Raw genomic sequence first — 19,539 nt, 5'->3', positions numbered from 1 at the left:
AGGAGGATAAATCGCCCCCTGTGTCAGGGAATTGGAAACAGATTGCCGGATGGGCCAGCCTATCCCAGGTGGCCTCTCCTGGGGCCTGGCCGGGCACCGCTGCCGTCACCCTCCCTGGGGGGTGTCTGAGAACACACCCCTGCTGCCGGGCCAGCCAAGCCTGCGGTGGTCAGGTTGGCCTCACCTGGGAGACGTGGGCTCCCACCAGTACAGCGTCCTTTTCTGTCTTGTCTGCTTTTATGTTTTGATGCTTATGTTTCTAGCAGAGGCTGCTCTCAGTGGCAGAGGGAAGCAGGCACCGGGGGTTCAGATTGGGACTGGAAGTCAGTACATAGGGAACCGGGGGCAGTGAGCCTTATCAGTGACCTACGGTGTGGCATTGGCCTCGCTCCTCTCCTGCTCCGGGTCTCCGGTCCTTACCGATAACATAAAGCCAGGATCGAGAAGCCATACTGTGTTGCATGAAGGAGGCAGGGAGGAGCTGTCTTCCCAAGAGGAGGTGGGAGGGCCAGAATGCAAGAAGGGAGCAATTTAGAGAGAATTTAATCCAGTAGTTCCTCACCTTGACTGCACAGCTGAGTCACCTAGGAGTTAAAATACCAGTTCCCAGGCTCTCTCCTGAAGGCTCCGGCAGGCTGGGGGCTGGGGTCTGAGAATGGAACGCAGACACCCTCCCTTGGAGACTCAAGGCAGAGCCAGTTTGAGGGGCTGAATCAGCTTTTTGCTGCATAGCTGAAACGTTTTAACAATGTCAGCATGATTTTGTTGGCTCACCGTGCTCCCTGCACCTTCCCTTCCCTCCTTCCTCTGTGGCCTTCTACTTGGGACGTGGCTGCTGCTTCCTACCAACTCGGGGTTTTCCCACGTCCTATAGGTGGGATGTGGGTTCTTCACCTGTGAACTTGGGACATCAGCAGGCTCACTCACAGGCTGGCTGTGTGGCTGATGAATGAATGTGTGCAGCCACATTGTTCATGACACCAAGCCCCGTTGTTCATGGTGTATCTGGGCTCCGGATCTCCAAGCAGTCACTTTTACCAGAGATGTAAAGAGAGAGACTCAGACATACAGGTCATATAGCAGATGCTCACCTTTTTGAGAAGCCTATTGGATGGTAGGTTGGGCAAGAGGGAGATGAAGAGGGAAATCATGGGTATCAACTTTGTCAGGAGTGCGATGCTGTGGGACACTGATGGGGTGGCCCCCACTTGGCTATGGGAAGTTGGTTCCCAGGTCCCTCACCTTTTGGAAGAGGGGTTAGCTTTATTACTATGGTGATTTGGATTGATATAGACTCTTTGTCATTAGTAGTGATTATCAGCACTCAATAATAATGATGGTGGGGCTGCTTGTAGGATGTGTGGGGCTCCAGGCAGCTATTTTTTCCTGGGTTTGTATCTTAATAAACTATCTTAATGAGTCCACATCAGTGTCAACACCATCCTGGTGGCCTAATCTCATGCAGTCCTGCTGACACATACTACATCACCAATGGCACAGGCCTGGGATAACTCATAGGTGCAAATCCCCAAGCTCCTTAGGGCATCTGGTCGACCTCTCCTGTGGAGGTTTGGAGGGTGGGAGGGAATGAGGATAGAGGCTTGAATGAATCCCCTCCTAGCTTGGGTGGCATTGCCTAGTGAGCTGGTCCCAGACACTGGAGGGAGTTTAGGAAATTTTGAGGAAGGTGCCCCAAAGTGTGGGGCTCCCTGGGGTGGGTCTTTGGGGGTAAGAGTCCTACCTATTCAAGTTTAAGAGTGATATGATGTTCTATCTGTATATCATTACAATTATACAATTAAAATAATTTTTATTAGATCCCTGATGTTTATGTCAGTAAGTATTATCTTTGTGATTTATTGGCTATTGTATTAGTTGGGATTGGATTCAGCTATGAGTGGTAGAGACTGGAAAAATAGTGCCTTCACGATGAGAGAAGTTGATTTCTCTCTTGAGTCGTGGGCTGTCGGGACTGGTGGGCGCCACTGCTGCATAGCCTGCGGGGATCAGGCCCTCCAGCTCACCCCTTTGCCCTCCCAGATGTGGCCCCCGTGGACCAAGATGGCCAGCCTGTCCGAGTTCTCGGCAATGGGATGGAAGAAGATGCTCTTTTGGCTCCTCTGCCAGAGGGCCTCACTCTCGATTGTTTTTTTTTTTTTAAATATTTTATTTATTCATTCATGAGAGACACACACACACACACACACACAGAGACAGAGACACAGGCAGAGGGAGAAAGCAGGCTCCACGCAGGGAGCTCGATGTGGGACTCGATCCCAGGACTCCAGGATCATGCCCTGGGCTGAAGGCAGGCGCTAAACCGCTGAGCCACCCAGGGATCCCCCTCCATTGATTTTAATTAGAAGGGCAGTTAACCTTGATCACGTCTACTTTGTGGGCCCAGGGTGGGAGGTGACTGCTCCATCTCGGAACATGGAATAGCAGCTGTCTTCAGGAGAGTCTGAGCCCCTGGCTCCTGGCATGGGCCAGTGACCCCAGTCACCCCAGAGCTCCTCCTCCCCCATTCCCACACTCCCACCGGCGGCCCTCTCCCAATCTGCCGCTCAGGCTCTTCTCTCCCTCACTCTCTGCCCTTCTCTGGTGTTTATGATTTGCTCTGCTAGAGGGTAGTGGCCCTGACCCTTCCCCACGGGGAAGAGGAGAGCTGGGGGTGGGGGCTCTGATAGCCGGAGGGGGGGTGATGCTGGGCGGCCACCCACCAGACAGGAAGGAGCGTCGCTCCTCAGCCCCGGACTTGCTGTCTGTCCTGTGATGAGCTAACATTTGCTTATTTTCCTGAAGGGTGTGTGAGTGGTGCTAGAAGCTCACCTCTGCCTCTCCTCCCCCTCAGCCCCCTGCTGCCTCGAGGTCCAGCTCAGTTCAGCTGAGTGACTGTTTATTCAGCACTTCCCACGTGAAGTATTTGGGATGATTTCCGTGGGAGAGTTTGCCAGAACAAATCAGGAGATCAAAATGTCCAAGTGTTGTCAAGGTTCTTGGGACTGATTCCTATTGCTTTCTGTTCCCATGGGTAGGGCAGGAGGCTGCTGTTTTTACCATGTCCTCGCCAGCACTGGGTATTATATTGTTTTCATATTTTACCAGATGTACCCTTTGGAGGTCAATTTTTCTCACAGGCGGTTATCCTCCGAGATGCGAGGACTGGGCTCTCCCAGGTCTCAGGCTGAGCAGGGCTCTTGGAAGGAAGGTGGGAGCCTATGCGAAGGAAGGTGGGAAGATAGGGACCCTTGTGCTCTGCTGGACAAAGTATAACCTGGTGCAGACCTCAGGGAGCTCACGCTGGTTCTTTCTGTTCTGATGGACCACCTGTGTGTACTTGCACTGGGTGTGCCCCTCCCTGACAGGCATCATCAGTCCCCAGAACCTGGGAATGTGTTAGCCTACACAGCAAAAGGGACTTGTCAGATGTGGTCAAGTTAAGGACCCGGAGGCAGGGAGATGATCCTGGATAATCCCAGCCCAGTGTCATCACAAGGGTCACTGTCAAGGGTGCAAGGGAGCCAGAGTCAGAGTAGGACCTTAATGAAGGAGGCAGAAGTCAGGATGAAGCAGCCAAGAGCTGAGGATGTGGGACCTCTGGACACTGGGAGAGGTAAGAACCAGATTCTCCCCTGGTGCCTCCAGAAGGAACCAGCCCTGCCTACACCTTGATGTTAGTCCACTGAGGCCTATTTTATTTTACTTTATTTTTTTAAAGATTATTTATTTATTTATTCATGAGAGACACAAAGAGTGAGAGAGAGGCAGAGACACAGGCAGAGGGAGAAGCAGGCTCCATGCGGGGAGCCCGACGTGGGACTCGATCTGGGTCTCCAGGATCACGCCCTGGGCTGAAGGCAGGCGCTAAACCACTGAGCCACCCAGGGATCCCCTGGGGCCTATTTTAGATGTCTGCCTTCCAGAATAAACTGCAGGTAATGAAGTTGTGTTGTCTGAAAGCCATGAAGTTTGAGATCACTTGTCACAGCAACCCTGAGAACTGAGTGTAGCCAGTGGTTCTGCTTCGGTGCATTTCACGAGGTCTGTATGGGGGTGCGGGTGAGGGTGTTTGTGGTGGAGGGGGAACCAGGGAGGGTTGGTGAGACCCGTGGGGAGTGGTGGGCTGGTAGGGGGTGGGGGGAGCGGCATACCAGCAGGCTGCAGGGCTTGGAGATGGCAGACCAGCTGTGCACAGAGCGCCAAGGGGTGGGGGACCCCCAGTGCTGACCAGGGGGACACGGCTGCACACTGGAGTGGTGGAGTGGCACCTGGGAGGGCCTGCTGCTCAGAAACTGGCGATATTGCTATCTCAGTCCAGGTGCTAATACCCTGGCCGTGGTCAGTTTGCACTTAGGGCAGGTGCACTTCTCCATATGAATATTTTCCTTCCATTAAAAGTTCTACACTTTAAAAAAAAAAAATCACATACACAAAACAGCAACACACACCTTTCAAGAACACCTTTAAGTCTGTGGGTAATATGAAGCACAGTAAAAGGCCCCCCATGGTGGAGGGAGCAGGAGCTGGGTGCAGGGATAGAAGGGTGTTTGTGACTCCAGATGGAGAATGGTAACATGCTGTTAGGTCCAGAATAGAAAGGACCGGGCTCTGTGAGGCTGGGGGAAGTTGAGCTGGAAAGCTTCTGGAAGCTGCCTGGGGAGTACAGGAGGGGTGCTTCCCCTCCCTTCTATCCCAGAATGGTCAGATTTCACTGTGAACGTTCAAAATACCAGATGGAAGACTCTGTACACAGCACAGTGGTGTGGACTTGGGCAAAGCCTGCCTCTGCCCCAGAAACTACTCCCTGTCACGGGAGGGAGACCTGGGCCGAATCAGTGGTCCCAAGGGGTCCATGAGGGCCCTTTGGTCTCTTCAGCAAGGACCGAGTGCTAACAAAGGGTCTGGGTTCCTTGAATAAGATGATCATGTTGTGTTGGATCCATCAGAGGCCTGTAGCAGCCCGACTGGAGCGGAGGGGACAGGGGCTGTCCCAGGCCGCACGCTGATGCGCTGGCCCCTGTCAGCCGGGTCCAGACAGGCCTCCCTTTCCTGGGACTGCTGTGAGCTCAGGCCAGGGGCAGCAGGTCTAGTGGCCCCCGTCCCTGCTGTACCCCTGCCAAGGCCACCTGCAGAGAGGGGACAGAGGCCTCCCGCTTGGGAGGTGGGAAGCAAGTCCACTCAAAACCACCCGCCTCAGCACTGCCTCGGCCAGCCTTCTACATAAACACAGCAGTGTTTAAAGAATCCGCAGGGAGGTGTTTTGGCCTGGAGGGAGGGAAGGTTCCGGGCCTCACTCTGAGCCAAGCCAGGACCCACCCATTCTTGGGGCAGAGTAAAGCCATCATCCTCTGTCATTTCTCAGTCCTGCCAAGGTCCTGCAGCAGGAGGTGGCTATTGACTATGGAGCTGCATTTGGGCAGGCTCTGGGTCCCCTCCTGGAACACGGTGCTAGGTGGAAGACTTGAGTCCCTAAGCACTGACAGAGGAAATTCCAGGGTGCGTTTGCTGATGGACGTGTCTTGGAAGGCGGCTGGTTACATTGGCACCGTCCCAGCACTCTTGCTCTCCCCTTCCTGCCCTCCCACTCCCCAACTTCTCTTTTGTCTTCAAAAGAAAAAAATATCAAAACCAGAGAGATGCCAGAAAGCACAACCAAAACAACCAGAGAGAACCCTACTTGGTCAAGAAAAGTGACAAACGCTTAAAGGCATAAAATCATCACCAGCACCTTTATAGGAGCTTCTGTTTACCGGCTGGAAGAAAGGCAGTCCCTGCCCTGAGGGCCACACACAAACTTTGCCATCTTCTAAGTACCTACAATATACTGGTTTTGTTTCTTGTTAACTGAGGCATAGTGTAAATACAGTCAAGTGCACTCCTGTGAAGGGTGCAGCCCGGTGAGTTACTACATATGTGTCCCTGAGACACAAAGAGCTCCCCAGCACCTCCTTCCTCAGCAGCGCCCGTCACCCCAGCTCACCATGATCCTGACTTCCACAGTATTCATTTTGCAGCTTTTGAACTTCGTGTCCATGGAATCATGCAGCAGGTCCTCTTCTGTGCTGGCTTCTCTCACTTGTCTGACATCCATTCGGGTAGTGGGGTGTGGCAGGTCTGCTCTTCTCTTGCTACCCAGAATTCTGTTGTGAGAGCATGTCCCAGTGTGTTTACACATCCCCCTGCTGACACTCATTTGGATCATTTCCATTTTTTTTGGACACTTTGAATAAAGCGTCCACAAGCCTTCTTGTGTAGGTCCTTTGGTGTCTCTGTGCCACTGTAGCCCCATGGTGTGCAGACATTGTTACTGTCCCCACGTCATAAATGGGGAACCTGGGAGATGACAAGTTTTAGCACCTTGTCCAAAGTCCCAAAGTAAAGAGCAGGGTTGGGATTCCAGCCAGACCCATGTGCTGGAGAGCCACGCTGTTTGCAAAAGGCACAGCACTTCAGGAGTAAAGGGGCAAAAGACTCCAGGGTTGTGAAGCATGGGCAGTTTGTCTGAGTTCCCCTCCTCCTCCCTGGCAGAGGGATGCCTGGCCCATTCCACACTCTCCATTCTCTCTGTCCTCACCCAAGCCCAGCTGTGTGCTCATGGCCTGAGAGAGCCCCTGACAGCTGTATTCGATGTTCCAGAGAAATGCAGGCTCTCTCTCAGCTGCTGGGGGAAAGCCTTGCAAATCCTGTGACAAACCGCTCTAATCTGGTGTTTAATGTGGAGCCTGATGTCGGCAGCAGCGAGTGAGGGCGCGGGCTTTGGGAAACACGATCGGTGCCAAGCCTAGGAGCGTGCATCTGGCCCTCGCCAGGCAGCCAGCCTGCTGATCCCCCAGCTGAGCGCAGCTGGAGGCTGGATAGCTTCACTTTGGCCTCATGGGCTGGGTTTGCTGACCCTGGGTGGATGTGAGCAATAATGAAATGACCCACGTGAAATGCCAGCACAGCCTCAGTGAATGTGAGCTGGCTTATTGTTTTCCATTGTTCGTAATTGGGGCTTATGACCTGAGCAATCTACCCCACAGGTCCCTTATCTGCGTCCCTTATCTGAGACCCCGGGGGGCATATCTGTTTCAGAATTTGTTGGATTTTAGAACGTTAAATCATTGCTTATATTGTATATCATTAACAGCCCTGTGGGATCCTGGGCATTCTGGGTAATGAAACTCACTGAGTTTCTGCAGCAAGCTGTATGGGTTTGGAGCCTTGACCAGCCTCACCACTCTCTTCAGGGATGGCTCCACTGCCAAATGAGTGTGCTGCAAATTTGGGAAGAAACTTGTATGATTTGGGAACTGGTGATACAAGGTTAGGTCATGGCTTCAGACCACTGTGAGATGGATGAGCTTATCTATGAAGAGTTCATAGAGCAAATACAAGGGACACACTGTTCATAATCTTCATAATCACAACGTGAGTGTGCTTGTGTGTGTGTGTGTGTGTGTGTGTGGTGTCTCTTTGATTTTGTTGTTGTTTTGGTACATTTCTAGCTCATGAGTCTGCCATTTAGGCAGAGCCCTGTGGGGACAGCTCATCTCTGCGTGGAGGCTTGAACGCCGCAGGTGATTGATGGCTGGGTTCTGGGATCATCTGAAGGCTGGCTCACTCACATGTCTAGCAGGTAATGCTGGCCGTTAACCAGGGACCACAGGGCACGGTTAGTCACCCACTGCACTTGGTCTTCCTGTGGCTGCTTGGACTTCTTTTCAGCATGGAACAGCGGTCTAGACCTACAAGGTGGAGGTGAATGGCATTGTTATGGTCTAGTCTTGGTGGTCATTTCCATCATACTTTACTGGTGGAGACAGTTGTAAAGTTCCCCCCAGGTTCAAGAGGAGGGGACATCCCAGTACTGAATGGGAGGAGTGTCAGCATCACATCCATAAGAAGAGCATGTGACATGGGATCAGTTATGGTGGTAATCTTAGAAAAATACCTGCCTGCCACAGGAAGGCCCTCTGGGAGTCTCTCAGGTGTCCGAAGTCTGGACAGCCCTCCTGCCAAGGCATAAACCACTGTGTGCTGCCTGGGAGCCTGTGGCCACCTCCAGTCTCAGGACCCTTTAAGCTAAAGATAGTTATTGGTATCCTTATTAGTGGTAATCTTGAAAAAATTTAGATATAATTCTATAATATATTTATTTATAAACATAGATATTTATTTTATACTTTTATTTATTATGTATTTATAATAGCATTTCCATGTCTATAATAGATATTTGTTTTTTATTTATTTATTTATTTATTTATTTATTTATTTATTTATTTAAGGATTTTATTTATTTATTCATGAGAGACACACACACACACACACACACACACAGAGGCAGAGACACAAGCAGAGGGAGAAAAGCAGGCTCCATGCAGGGAGCCCGATGTGGGATTCGATCCTGGGTCTCCAGGATCAGGCCCTGGGCTGAAGGCGGTGCTAAACCACTGAGCCACCCAGGCTGCCCTTATTTATTTTTTAAAACATTTATTTTATAGGGGTGCTTGGGTGGGTGTCTCAGTCTGGTTAAGCATCTGACTCTCGATTTCAGCTCAGGTCATGATCTCAGGGTGGTGAGATCGAGCCCAACATTGAGATCTATGCTGGGTGTGGAGCCTGCTTAAGATTCTCTCTCCCTCTCCTCTACCCCTCCCCACTTGTGCTCTCTCTTTCTTTCAAAAGAAACCACATTTATTTTATACAATTACTGTATTTTTATTACTTTTACACAGTTGCTTTTACTTTCTACATGTAGCATATTGTATATAATATAGTCACATTTGTATATGTAAAATATATTTATTTATATATAAACATTTTTTAAAAGATCTTATTTGAGAGAGAGAGAGCTAGCAAAAGAGAGCATGAGCAGGGGTTGGGGAGAAGCAGGGAGTGGGGAGAAGGAGAAGCAGGCTCCCCACTAAGCAGGAAGCCCAATGCAGGCTGTTCCCAGGACCTCGAGATCATGACCTGAGCTGAAGGCATATGTTCAACAGACTGAGCCACCCAGGCGCCCTTATATGTAAACATTTTGTAATGATTATAAGATTTACCACTTTAATTACTGGTGATCCTCTAATAAAGACTAGAAATTTATGATCATATTGGGAGTATCTATCAGAATGTTGGCTTTTCACAGGTAGTTTCCCTAGGAATCATGTCTCTTCCAGGAGGAAGAATTTTCTGAGGGTATTTTTAGGCAGTATTTCTGGGGATATTTCAGCACAAGTGAGGAGAGTTAATGGCAGTGAAAAGGGAGCAGTTGGAACATTGGTACCTAAAGTTTCCAGCAAGTGGGTTATCCTAGGTTAGAATGGTTAAGACAAGTAAAAAAGCCAAAAACTTTACACAGGCTCCTGGATTGCCTAAACAGAGAATGACAATCCAACTTAATTTTTAAAGAAAGTCGTAGACACCCAGAACTGGAGGGAGGCTTGAGAATTAGGTAATCATGTGCATCTTAAGTTGGGGTGCACATAACCCCAAGGGTCGACAGAATGGGTGAGAGAATTACAACATAAACATACTAGGCTTTGGTTTTCCCTGGATGCCAAGCAATCTAAGACGTTTTCAGTATTCAAACAAACATGGATATATTTTGGAGTAGAATGTAGAATCTCCATAATTTTTAAGGATTAAACAGAAAACTTCAAAGAAATTCCATACTGGCAGCAGCCTGGCTTGAGGGAAAATCATGGAGAGCTCCCATCCACCCCCTACAAAGTCCTTGCTTGCTCTCTGTCATAGGGGACACTTCGGGGGAAAAGCATGAGAAGCCATGTACTAGCTGACAGTTCCTACTGTGTGTGAGCTCTCCACAAGACTAGTTCCTGGGGCAAGAAGTACTGAGGAAAGGAAAGAGAGAGAGGGTGGAAGGGAGCCGAGAGGAGGAGATTGCTGTAGGCCAATCTCCAGGAAGTGCTGGAGCTGTTCCCTCTAGCCCCCAGCCACTGTGGCCACTGACCAGAAATCCAACTGGTCTGCACTGTGGTGTCCTGTAGTTGTAAACACACACTGGTTTTCGAAGACTTCGTATGAAGAAGAATTCAAAGTATCTCATTAATTATTAGATTCATTTTATAGTGAAATGACAATATTTTGGGGATAGTAGTTTAAATAAATAGATTTTATCTATCTATTTATGTATGTATGTATGTATTTTTTTTTTAATTTTTAAAAATTTTTATTTTATTTTATTTATGATAGGCACACAGTAAGAGAGAGAGAGAGGCAGAGACACAGGCAGAGGGAGAAGCAGGCTCCATGCACCGGGAGCCCGACGTGGGATTCGATCCCGGGTCTCCAGGATCGCGCCCTGGGCCAAAGGCAGGTGCTAAACCGCAGCGCCACCCAGGGATCCCTATTTATTTATTTTAAAGGTTTTATTTTATTTATTTATTCATGAGAGACAGAGAGAGGCAGAGACACAGGCAGAGGGAGAAGCAAGATCCCCACAGGGAGCCGTATATGGGACTCGATCCCAGGACAGGGATCAGATCCTGAGCCGAAGGCAGACGCCCAACCGCTGAGCCTCCCAGACATCCCAATACATTTCATTTATTTCTTTAATGTGTCTATTTAAAACATTAGAATTATTTATGTGGCTTGCATTATATATTTTTTTATTGGGTGTATTGGGTTAGAGTATAATGTAGAGCAGATAATAGATCTGATGTAATAGACCATAGAACTATGTCCTTCCTATAACATCTTGGGTGACTAGTTTTGGGCAAAACAAGCTACTGAAAAAAGTGTTTTAGGTAAAGCCTGTATCTTTCCTGACCTCCAAACAAACATTGGGCTGGCCTACCTCCACCCTTTTGTTGACCCTGTTCTGCTGGGAATTTCCACTTCCCTTGACTATTCTAAGCCAACCCATCCTTCAACACACAGCTTAAGTTTCGTTACTGTCAAAAGTATTCTTTGTCCTGTATCTTCCACTCAGCTCCACAGAGAATCTCTCCTTCTTAGAAGTTTTAACAAGGTTGCTCTCCCAATAATTAATATGATAAATCAATAATTCACTCATCAATAGTCTTTATTCTCTTATGGGCTAAAAGCAATGGCATGACTTTTTGTTATTTCTTTAGGAGGTTGCTCAGTCTCTCATTGTTGCTCAGGCTCACTCTGAAAGTGAGCAGGAAGGTCAGAACCCAGTGGGGGAACCAGTGAGTTGTGCCACACTTCTTCCCAACACTCAGTTCATTCAGCTGCATAGGGCTGGATATCCCCATCTGTTTACCAGGGTCCCACACACAATAGCAGAAACTATTGGTTAGGGGCATCAGGATCCCCACCAGTGCTTTTCTCTAGCCACAAAGGCCTGCATGAGTCAGATATGCGCTGCTTCTGCCTCCCTTCATGCCAGGGGGTGTCAAGTGACTCCATTCTGGTTCAATAAGCCAGAGGAAAGTAAAGTCAGCAGAGAATTTTAGGGAAGAGTTTTATTCCTTTGTAAAGGAAAAGAAGATATGTGAAGAGTCATGAGAAGAGATTTTTTTTTTTTTTTTTTTTTTTTTTTTTTTTTACTGTCCTGGCCCTGCCACTGAATGTCGTTGAGGTGACTGGTGTTGCAGCAGCCACCTTGGTACCATGAGGTGATAATGTGAGGGGGAGAAGTTGAGGGTGGCAGAACAGAAAGACACAAAGGTCCTGGGCAAGGATGACATTGTTGTGTTGCCAAAACAACCCCAGGACTACCTACTTACAGATTTTTAAAAATGTGATATAACTGCATGTTTTTATCATTTAAACCATCTTTAGTTGAGCATTTCTGTTCCTTACACCAGAATGCCTCCTAACTGGTATGCACTCCACATTATCACAGAGAAAAAGAACTCATGCATTAACCATAATGTGTAGTATAAATGAATGCTTCCATCGAAGCAGAAAGCGACAGTCTTACCTTTCCAAAGTATTGACCAATCTGAACTTGAATAGCCCTAGCAGCTATGGCTTCTTGGGGCCAGGCCTGGTGACCCTTGACCAGCAGTGTCTCATTTAATTGTCTTGACAACTCTGTGAGGTAGGCACTGGAGCCACCTTTACAGAAGAGAGAACCGTGGCTTGGAGGGGTGACATTGTGTGTCCAGAGTCACATGGCAGGTAGTGAGCAAATTGGAACCCTGACTGCCACCACTGGCCTCTCATGCTTCTGTGACCCAAGCTTCATGTGAGTCTTTGTAATGAAGCTGGCACATAACACCAGGGAAGATGTGGGAAAAAAGATAGAAAGAAAAGAAAAAAAGAGAAGACCTAATCCACCCTCTGTCAAAGGACATGCTTGCTACCTATTCCCAGGCTACTTACTACTTATTTGGGGCTGCATTAAAGATGTTAGCTATTGTAAGTTTTTCTTTCCTGCAGGTAGGCCATTTCTTTTTTTTTCTTTTTAAGAGAAACACTTTTACAATCCTGAGGTCTTTTATTTTCTTTACAGTTATCATGCCATGAATTCATAGGGAATGGGTTCCAGCAGTTCAGGCTCCTTTCCATTGGTTCTCACAAAGTGTGCTTCTCTGGGTGGGGCAGGCTGGCGCTTCAGTTGGACCCAAGTACCTTTCTCTTTGGCTTTCTTCTTTATCTGATCATTTTCCTTCACACACTTCAGGAAGTTATCTCGGTTCTTTGAGTGTTTAATAAGCTCAATGCGGACATTAATTCTCTTGGCAAGAATCTTGCCCTTAACTTGTTTGTTTACAACAATGCCAACAGCATGCTAAGTAACATCATAGACTCTTCCAGTTTTGCCATGGTAACATTTGTGGGGCATTCCTTTTTGAACAGTGCCCATTCCCTTGACGTCCACAATATCACCTTTCTTATAGATTCGCATGTATGTGGCCAAGGGAACAACTCCATGTTTTCTAAAAGGCCTAGAGAACATATAGCGGGTACCTCTCCTCTTTCCCTTTGTGTTGGTCATTTTGACAAATTACTGGAAGATGGCGGTTCCAGCCGAAAGGAGGTAGGCCATTTCTAAATGGACACATCACATTCTTGATCTCAAAATAACACATGAAAGACATAAGAAAGAGAAAATGTTCAGTAGGTTTATAGTCTCTCCCTTATGCCAATAAACAGAAGAGGCAAGAATATAACAGTAGAGTCAAGGTGACCAACCTCCAAACACGAAACATGCTCATCAGAGAAGTTGAAAAGTGTTAATGGAAAGGAACTTAGTTCTGCTTCAAGTTAGTCTGGAATAAATCTTCTTGTGAGAGATGAAATGAATTTGCTGTTCTAAGAATGACCTGATTTCTCACAGCCTGTGGTCCGTGAAAACCGGTGTTTTAGCATTTTTTTTTTTATGTTATTATGTTATAATCAGATGTCCCAAGAACTACTTTCCCCAACATCCTTTGTTCCAAGTAGAATTACAGATGAGTTTCTTTTAAACTCTCAAAAACAAAAACAAGAGCCGTGTATATAATATAGAGAGAACTTGAATTTTCTGTATTGTACAATGAACATAACTGGAGTCCAAACTTTGATGATGCAATATTATTAAGCATTTTTAAGTGCTGATGGTATGGCAAGCATAGTGAAATGTGCCCTGGCTGCATTAGCTCACTACATCCTTGCAGAAACCTTGTAGTTGGTTCCAATATTATGGCCATTTTACAGGTGAAGAAAGTAAAGTTTAAGTACCCCATTTGTTATTACAGAGCCAGGATTAGAAGAACTCACATTTAATTTTAAGTCCATCTGACCCTGGAACCCTTTCCCTAACTGCTAGTCTTTTTGGAAATGACTCGGGAGCTCTCAGGAGCAGACCCTGAATCAAGGATTTGAGTGCCTTCATTTCATATGCACACACACTCAGGAATAGGATTGTTCATGAGGTGGCTGTGTATTTCATATTGTAGAAATCGACAGGCAGTTAACCAGAATGGTGGCACCATTCACTGGCGGCTGGGAGGTCCAGCAACTCGATGCTTCCAGGGCAGTTGACATCAAATCTTTGGATTTCAGCCATTCTGGTGGGCGTTAGTGTTATCTCGTTACTTGCATTTTCTCAGTGGGAAGGCATGTTTAGTGCTTTTTCACATGCTTATGGACGATTTACATCCTTTGCGAGTTGCCTCTTCAAGGTTTTAGCCTATTTTCTACTCAACTGCTTTGTCTTTTTTCTTATTGATTTGTAGACGTTCTTTCTATATTGAGTCCTTTCTCACATATGTGAATTGCAAACACACTCTCCCATTTGTAGCTTATGGTTCTACTTATAAAGTTGTTATCTTTTAGGGGTGCCTGGTGGGTTCGGTTGGTGGAGTGTGGAACTCTTTTTTTATTTTTTATTTATTTTTTTAATTGGAGTTCAATTTGCCAACATATAGCATAACAGCCAGTGCTCATCCCATCAAGTGCCCCCCTCAGTGCCCGTCACCCAGTCACCCCCACCCCCCACCCACCTCCCTTTCCACCACCCCTTGTTCGTTTCCCAGAGTTCTTGATGTTGGGGTTGTGAGTTTGAGCCCTACGTTGGGTGTAGAGGTTACTTTAAAAAATTGTTATCTTTTGATGAACAGAAGTTTTTAATTTTGATGCAGTACAATTTAGTGATCTTCCTTTTTTTTAGTGCTTTTTCTGTCCTATATAAGAAATCTTTGCTTCTCCATTGATCTTTAGAGCAATGGTCCCCAAATGCCTCTGGATTTTCCTTGAGGGTGTGAGTTCAGCTGGCATTCTTGAAGGAGAGAATAGCTTGCTTATTCCCTGGCCCCAGCGTCCATTCCTGGATTCTTCCTCAGAGGAAGAGCTGTATCATATGGAGCTCTGGGAAAGAGGCATGTGTTTATGGATCTTGGATGAGTGGGTGAGGTTTCCACCTCCACTCTCCATTTGGATGAGAATTCTTTTGAAGGAGGATTTTACTTCATTTTCAGATATGAAATTGGAAAGTAGCTTGGTTTCACTGGAAAAGTGTGTCCTAGAGTTACTGGAGTTTTCAGACACTGTGTCTCTGTAAAACAAACAGTAAAATGAGGAAAGGAGGGAATGAATATTAATATGATGGTGGCTGGGAGGGACAACAAGCGAGCGGTCTTTGTATTTCCCTGCTTTGCAAAACTGAAAGGGCAGTGAAGCTGCCAGCCATGCACACAGTGGCAGGTCTGGATGGCAGCCCTCCTAGGACTATTCCAGTGACAAATTTTTCAAGGAAAAGACTTTGCTATGTGAGAACCCAGCATTCTGTAATCATAGAGCTAAAGAGAGTAAAGTAAACGAAGCAATTCCCTTCCTGCTGCAGAAGTGCTCATTCCTCCTCCGCAGTGACTGCGTCTGCCCCTTCCAAAGGGAAAACGGAAAGTAAGGAAGGGAGACTGGAAATTTAGAGGCAATTTAGTTCCTTCCTTCCTGCCTTCCCGCTTTCCTTCCCGTTTGTCTTGCCTTCCTTGCCTATCCCCTTTGTGCTGGGTTACCTCCTTGGGCCTCCAGTCTTGGCTCTGTCCCCTTCAAGGTGGGGACAGGAATGGTGCCATGTCCCGGGGCTGCTGGAGGGCCCAGAGTGGTGGCCGAGACCTATCAGCTGTCCCAGGGCTGCGGTTCCTGCTCTGGCTTTGCTTTAGGGAAGAGTGAACCTTGGGACATCGTCTCTCCAGATGCCTTTTCAAATGATACACTATAATGATTTGATTTGTGACACAAATTTATCCTTTCTACTGGAGCTTTGTGGCTGGCTAATCAAGAGGCCAACGTTTGACTTGACACTTTCCTACTGATTCTTGGAAGTACTTTTGATCTAGAGAAATGAACCAAAGCCATCTGTTTATGATTCTTCCCAATAATCAGACTGTCCTCCAAGAAATACCAATTTCCAAAGACAGGAAAAGTGTTGAGAAGTGACCAGGAAGTGGAGGTTAGCACCATGTAAGCAGAGGTGTGAGAAGGATTCCTATTTAGGAATTTAAGCAAACCAGAAAAATGTTGTATCTTTTCTGCTCCACTTTGTGAAATGCTACATTTAAAAAAGCAATGAAAAAGAAATGAAAAATCTGGCCAAGACGGTTGTCTAGGTCATTTTGTGTCTACGGTTCTTCTTGAGTTTTTAACTAATCTTCAATTTGTAGACAAGGAAACTGAGCTCCTGGAAGTTTTGCGGCTCACTGAGGGACCTACCGCCCCTTTAGTGCAGTGAAAAGGGGCTAAAATAGTTTGTGATTGACTTAAATAAATCCAGAAATCAGATCCTTTGTAGTGTGATATCTTCTGACCTACACGGTTCCAGAATTACATGTGGTCAAGTGGTTGGCTTGTTCCTCTTCTGGGAGTTTCAGACTGTTCTTGGATGGGGGCAAGTCCAGAGGCCAGAGCTGGGGTTATGTAGGTCTATCCCTTGTATTTGGCTAATGGCATCCTGACTTTCCCAGAGGAGACCCTTTTCTCTAATTTCCTTCCTTACAGTTGGGCTGAGCTGGCCCTCTATCACGTTCCAGGGTTGGACACTTTCCCAAGACCTATCGATAACCATTATTCACCCCCAGAGCATATGGGTCAGCTCAGGGATGGGCATGCAACCCAGGTCACCAGTCAGAGCTGGCTGTAGCACTTCTGCTGGCATTACTGGGATGTCATCAGCACAGAAGGGCAGAGCCATAGGCAGGGGAACAGATGGGATCTTGACATCATGTGAGTCTCTTGTCACTGAAAGAGTGCAGGCCAACACAAGGTAGGAGTTGGGTTGTTGAGCCAAGGGTTGAAAGTATACCATACAGACATTCCTGTCACTTTTCATCTTATAATAACAAAATTATTAAAATAAAATTTAAAGTGTTCAGATAATGCCATACTTTAGGAAAGATCAGGACAGTGACCAACCCAAGAGGCCCAGCAATGACTGTGGTAAACATGAGGCTCTGGCCCCTGTTCTGGCTCTCTGCTTCCTGGATGAGTGTCAGGTCTCTTGCTGAAGTCATTTCTTCAGCTGTAAAATGCAGACAACACTACCTGGAAGGGTTGTGATGAAGATTTAATGAGATAATGTGTGAGAAGGTGGTGGCCCTGAGAACTGTACCAATATTCATGGGACAGATGACTCAGGGTCCAAGCAACCTGACTGATATCACTACCAGGGTAGCAATAACAGTGCCCGCTAGCAATGGTTGATCACTTCCCTTGTCAGTGAGCTCTCACTGCATAACAAATGACCCCAAACATAGCAGTTTCAAACAGCTCTGTTTATTTCACTCAGTATAGCAGTTTGGGCTGGCCTCAGCTGGCAGGTCCTTCTTGTCCTGCTGGGGCTCTTTCAGCATCTGTGGCTGCGTGTTGTTTCACCTTGGGTGGCTAATCCCTGCTGGGGCTCCCTTGCCCACCCATGGGTACAGGTTCTGGAGGAAGAGCAAAGACCCTGGGGGGCCCGCATTCAAAGCTGTGGCTACTTCGGCTACTCTCTTGGCCAAAGCCGTGGCTGACCAGCCTGAATTCGAGGAACAGGGAAATAGACTTTGCCCCATGGTGGGAGGAGCTACATCTCATTTTGGAGGCTGGGAAAACTTGGGGCCATTTCTTCGGTCCTGTTAGATTCACTCTCATTCACGTGCTATTCTAAGTGCTTGACACGCATGAGTTCATTCTATCCTTGCAACAATCCTCTTAGGTGGTTATATTACTGATGCCTCATCATTATTATTATCCTCATGGCATGTGGAGCGTGATGCAGCTTTGAGGTCTCAGAGTGTGTTTAGGTGAGCACAGGGGAGAAAGGGCCAAGACGTGAGCTCTGTTTTAATAACTGAGCCTTGCATGCCTCCAAGCCCATGACATCCTGAAACACCAGCAGCCATGACTGGCTGAAGGCTCACTGTGAATCCTCACAACAAAGTTGCCAGTGCTGGGATGGTCTTGTCTCCATTTTCCAGAAGAGCAGACTGAGGCACATACAGGGTTGGTGGTATGTCAGGGGCACACATCTAAGGAGAGGCAGAGGTGAGACCACTTGTGCTGGACGTCTTCTCTTGGCCCTGGGGACCGGTCTTCACCTCCTCACCCTGCTTTGTGCTCCAGGAGGCTGATGGTGTGGTCTGTGTCAGTGGCATCCTTACTCTCCACTTTCAGCGTGGGTTTGGCCAGTGAGGCCTGGCAGGGACCCGAAGGTAGAAGGACAGAGGTTGGGGTATTTGTTCCTTTAGCTTTCTTCTGCCAAGCTCCTCTACCCCTGGCCACAGATCTGGTCAGGTGGCCCTCACTCTGCTGCTACCTTGCCTGGGTTCTGGTGCCTGCTGCCTCCCCTCCCTGCAGCCCTGGGGCATCTGCACTGTCCCTGTGGTTTCCTTACATTCTGCCCATACCTTCAGCAGTCCCCTTGTTAACTGTACTCAAATTCCCTCTTTTAAATGTGCCATCTGATTCTTGCTGGGACTCTGAATGAAATACCACCTGACTCAGCACTCTGTAAGTTTAATATTTATTGAAAGGATGAAAGGATTGGAATACTAACAACAAAAGTGCTAGGTGATACCCCACACTGAGCTCCTTGAACGATGAAATCAAAAGTCCCAGATGAAAATGAGACAAAATGAGGTTGTCTCCATGCTGGCGAAGGCCGGAGGGTCTGTTTCTGTCTGGACAGACACCAAGCATTGAGTACTGTTTCTGTGTCATTTCCAAAGAGCTTGGATTGCATTTTAATTAATTTGCCTTGAAATTAACATACTTCACTTTTTCTTGAGCTTTGCTCAAACTTTCCGGCATATCCTATTACAAGGAAATGCTTCTATAAATCAGAGTGAGTGTGGCATTAGAGACTGAGAGGAGAGACGTAGATATTTATATGTGGGTGTTTTATATTTTACTCTTGTGCAAAACTTTTATTTTTATTTTTTATTTTTTGTGCAAAACTTTTAAATGCATGTTTGCAAGAGGTATTTCCCAGACTGGCGGCCAGTAAATTCTGAGGACATTCTGAATGTGCTCCTGCTATTGCCAAGTGATGCGCTGTCATCCAGGCACACCCATTTACACTGGATTGTGGGTGGAGGAGACAAAAGTCAGGTCAGACCTGGGATCCAGTCTGAGCTCGGCCATCTAGTAGCTTGGGCGTGTTATTTAGCCTCTCAGCCCTTTTGCTCATGTATAAGCTAAACCAAGGCCTCACAGGGGAGTCAGGCAAAGAAAGCAAAACTCCCAGTCCTCCAGCACTCCCTCCACACTCCAGCCACCACTGAATGGTTCCTAGTTGGAGTCTTAACAGCTGTGGGGACCCCCAAACTTTTAGGTCTGCACTTCTCCTAGAAGGACTTGAAATAGCTAAAGGGCCACCTGCAGAACAAGATCTTGTGAAAACAGTCAGGACGTCTCATTTGCAGAGAGGATGTCTAGTGGAGGAGTGTGTTCAAACTCCAGTTCAAATCCTGACTCTGTCTCTCGTTAGGAAGTACCAGTGGGCATGCTGCCTTTCCTGGATCATGGCAGAGAATAAAGGTTGCTGTCTTAGAAGCGTGCCTGGGGGCTCGCCATGCCCATGAAGCCCTCAGCCATTGCCTGGCACCTCGAAGTGCTCCCAACAGGCAGCAAAGACCAAACAAGAGGAGAAAAACATGTATTCATGCA

The 19,539-nt window shown here is 47.3% G+C and overlaps 1 long non-coding RNA gene and 1 pseudogene across 2 annotated transcripts in view; one reads left to right on the top strand and one right to left on the bottom strand.

Moving 5' to 3' along the window:
* Positions 1 to 19,539, top strand: part of LOC144310308 (uncharacterized) — a 146,634-nt gene that overhangs the window by 100,876 nt on the left and 26,219 nt on the right. The window lies entirely within an intron of this gene.
* Positions 12,387 to 12,934, bottom strand: LOC144310306 (large ribosomal subunit protein eL21 pseudogene; annotated as a pseudogene).

The sequence above is a fragment of the Canis aureus genome, chromosome 3, assembly GCF_053574225.1.
Source record: "Canis aureus isolate CA01 chromosome 3, VMU_Caureus_v.1.0, whole genome shotgun sequence".
NCBI lineage: Eukaryota > Metazoa > Chordata > Mammalia > Carnivora > Canidae > Canis > Canis aureus.
Note: the sequence above shows the minus strand (reverse complement) of the source record. Positions and strands in the feature narration are given on the sequence as shown.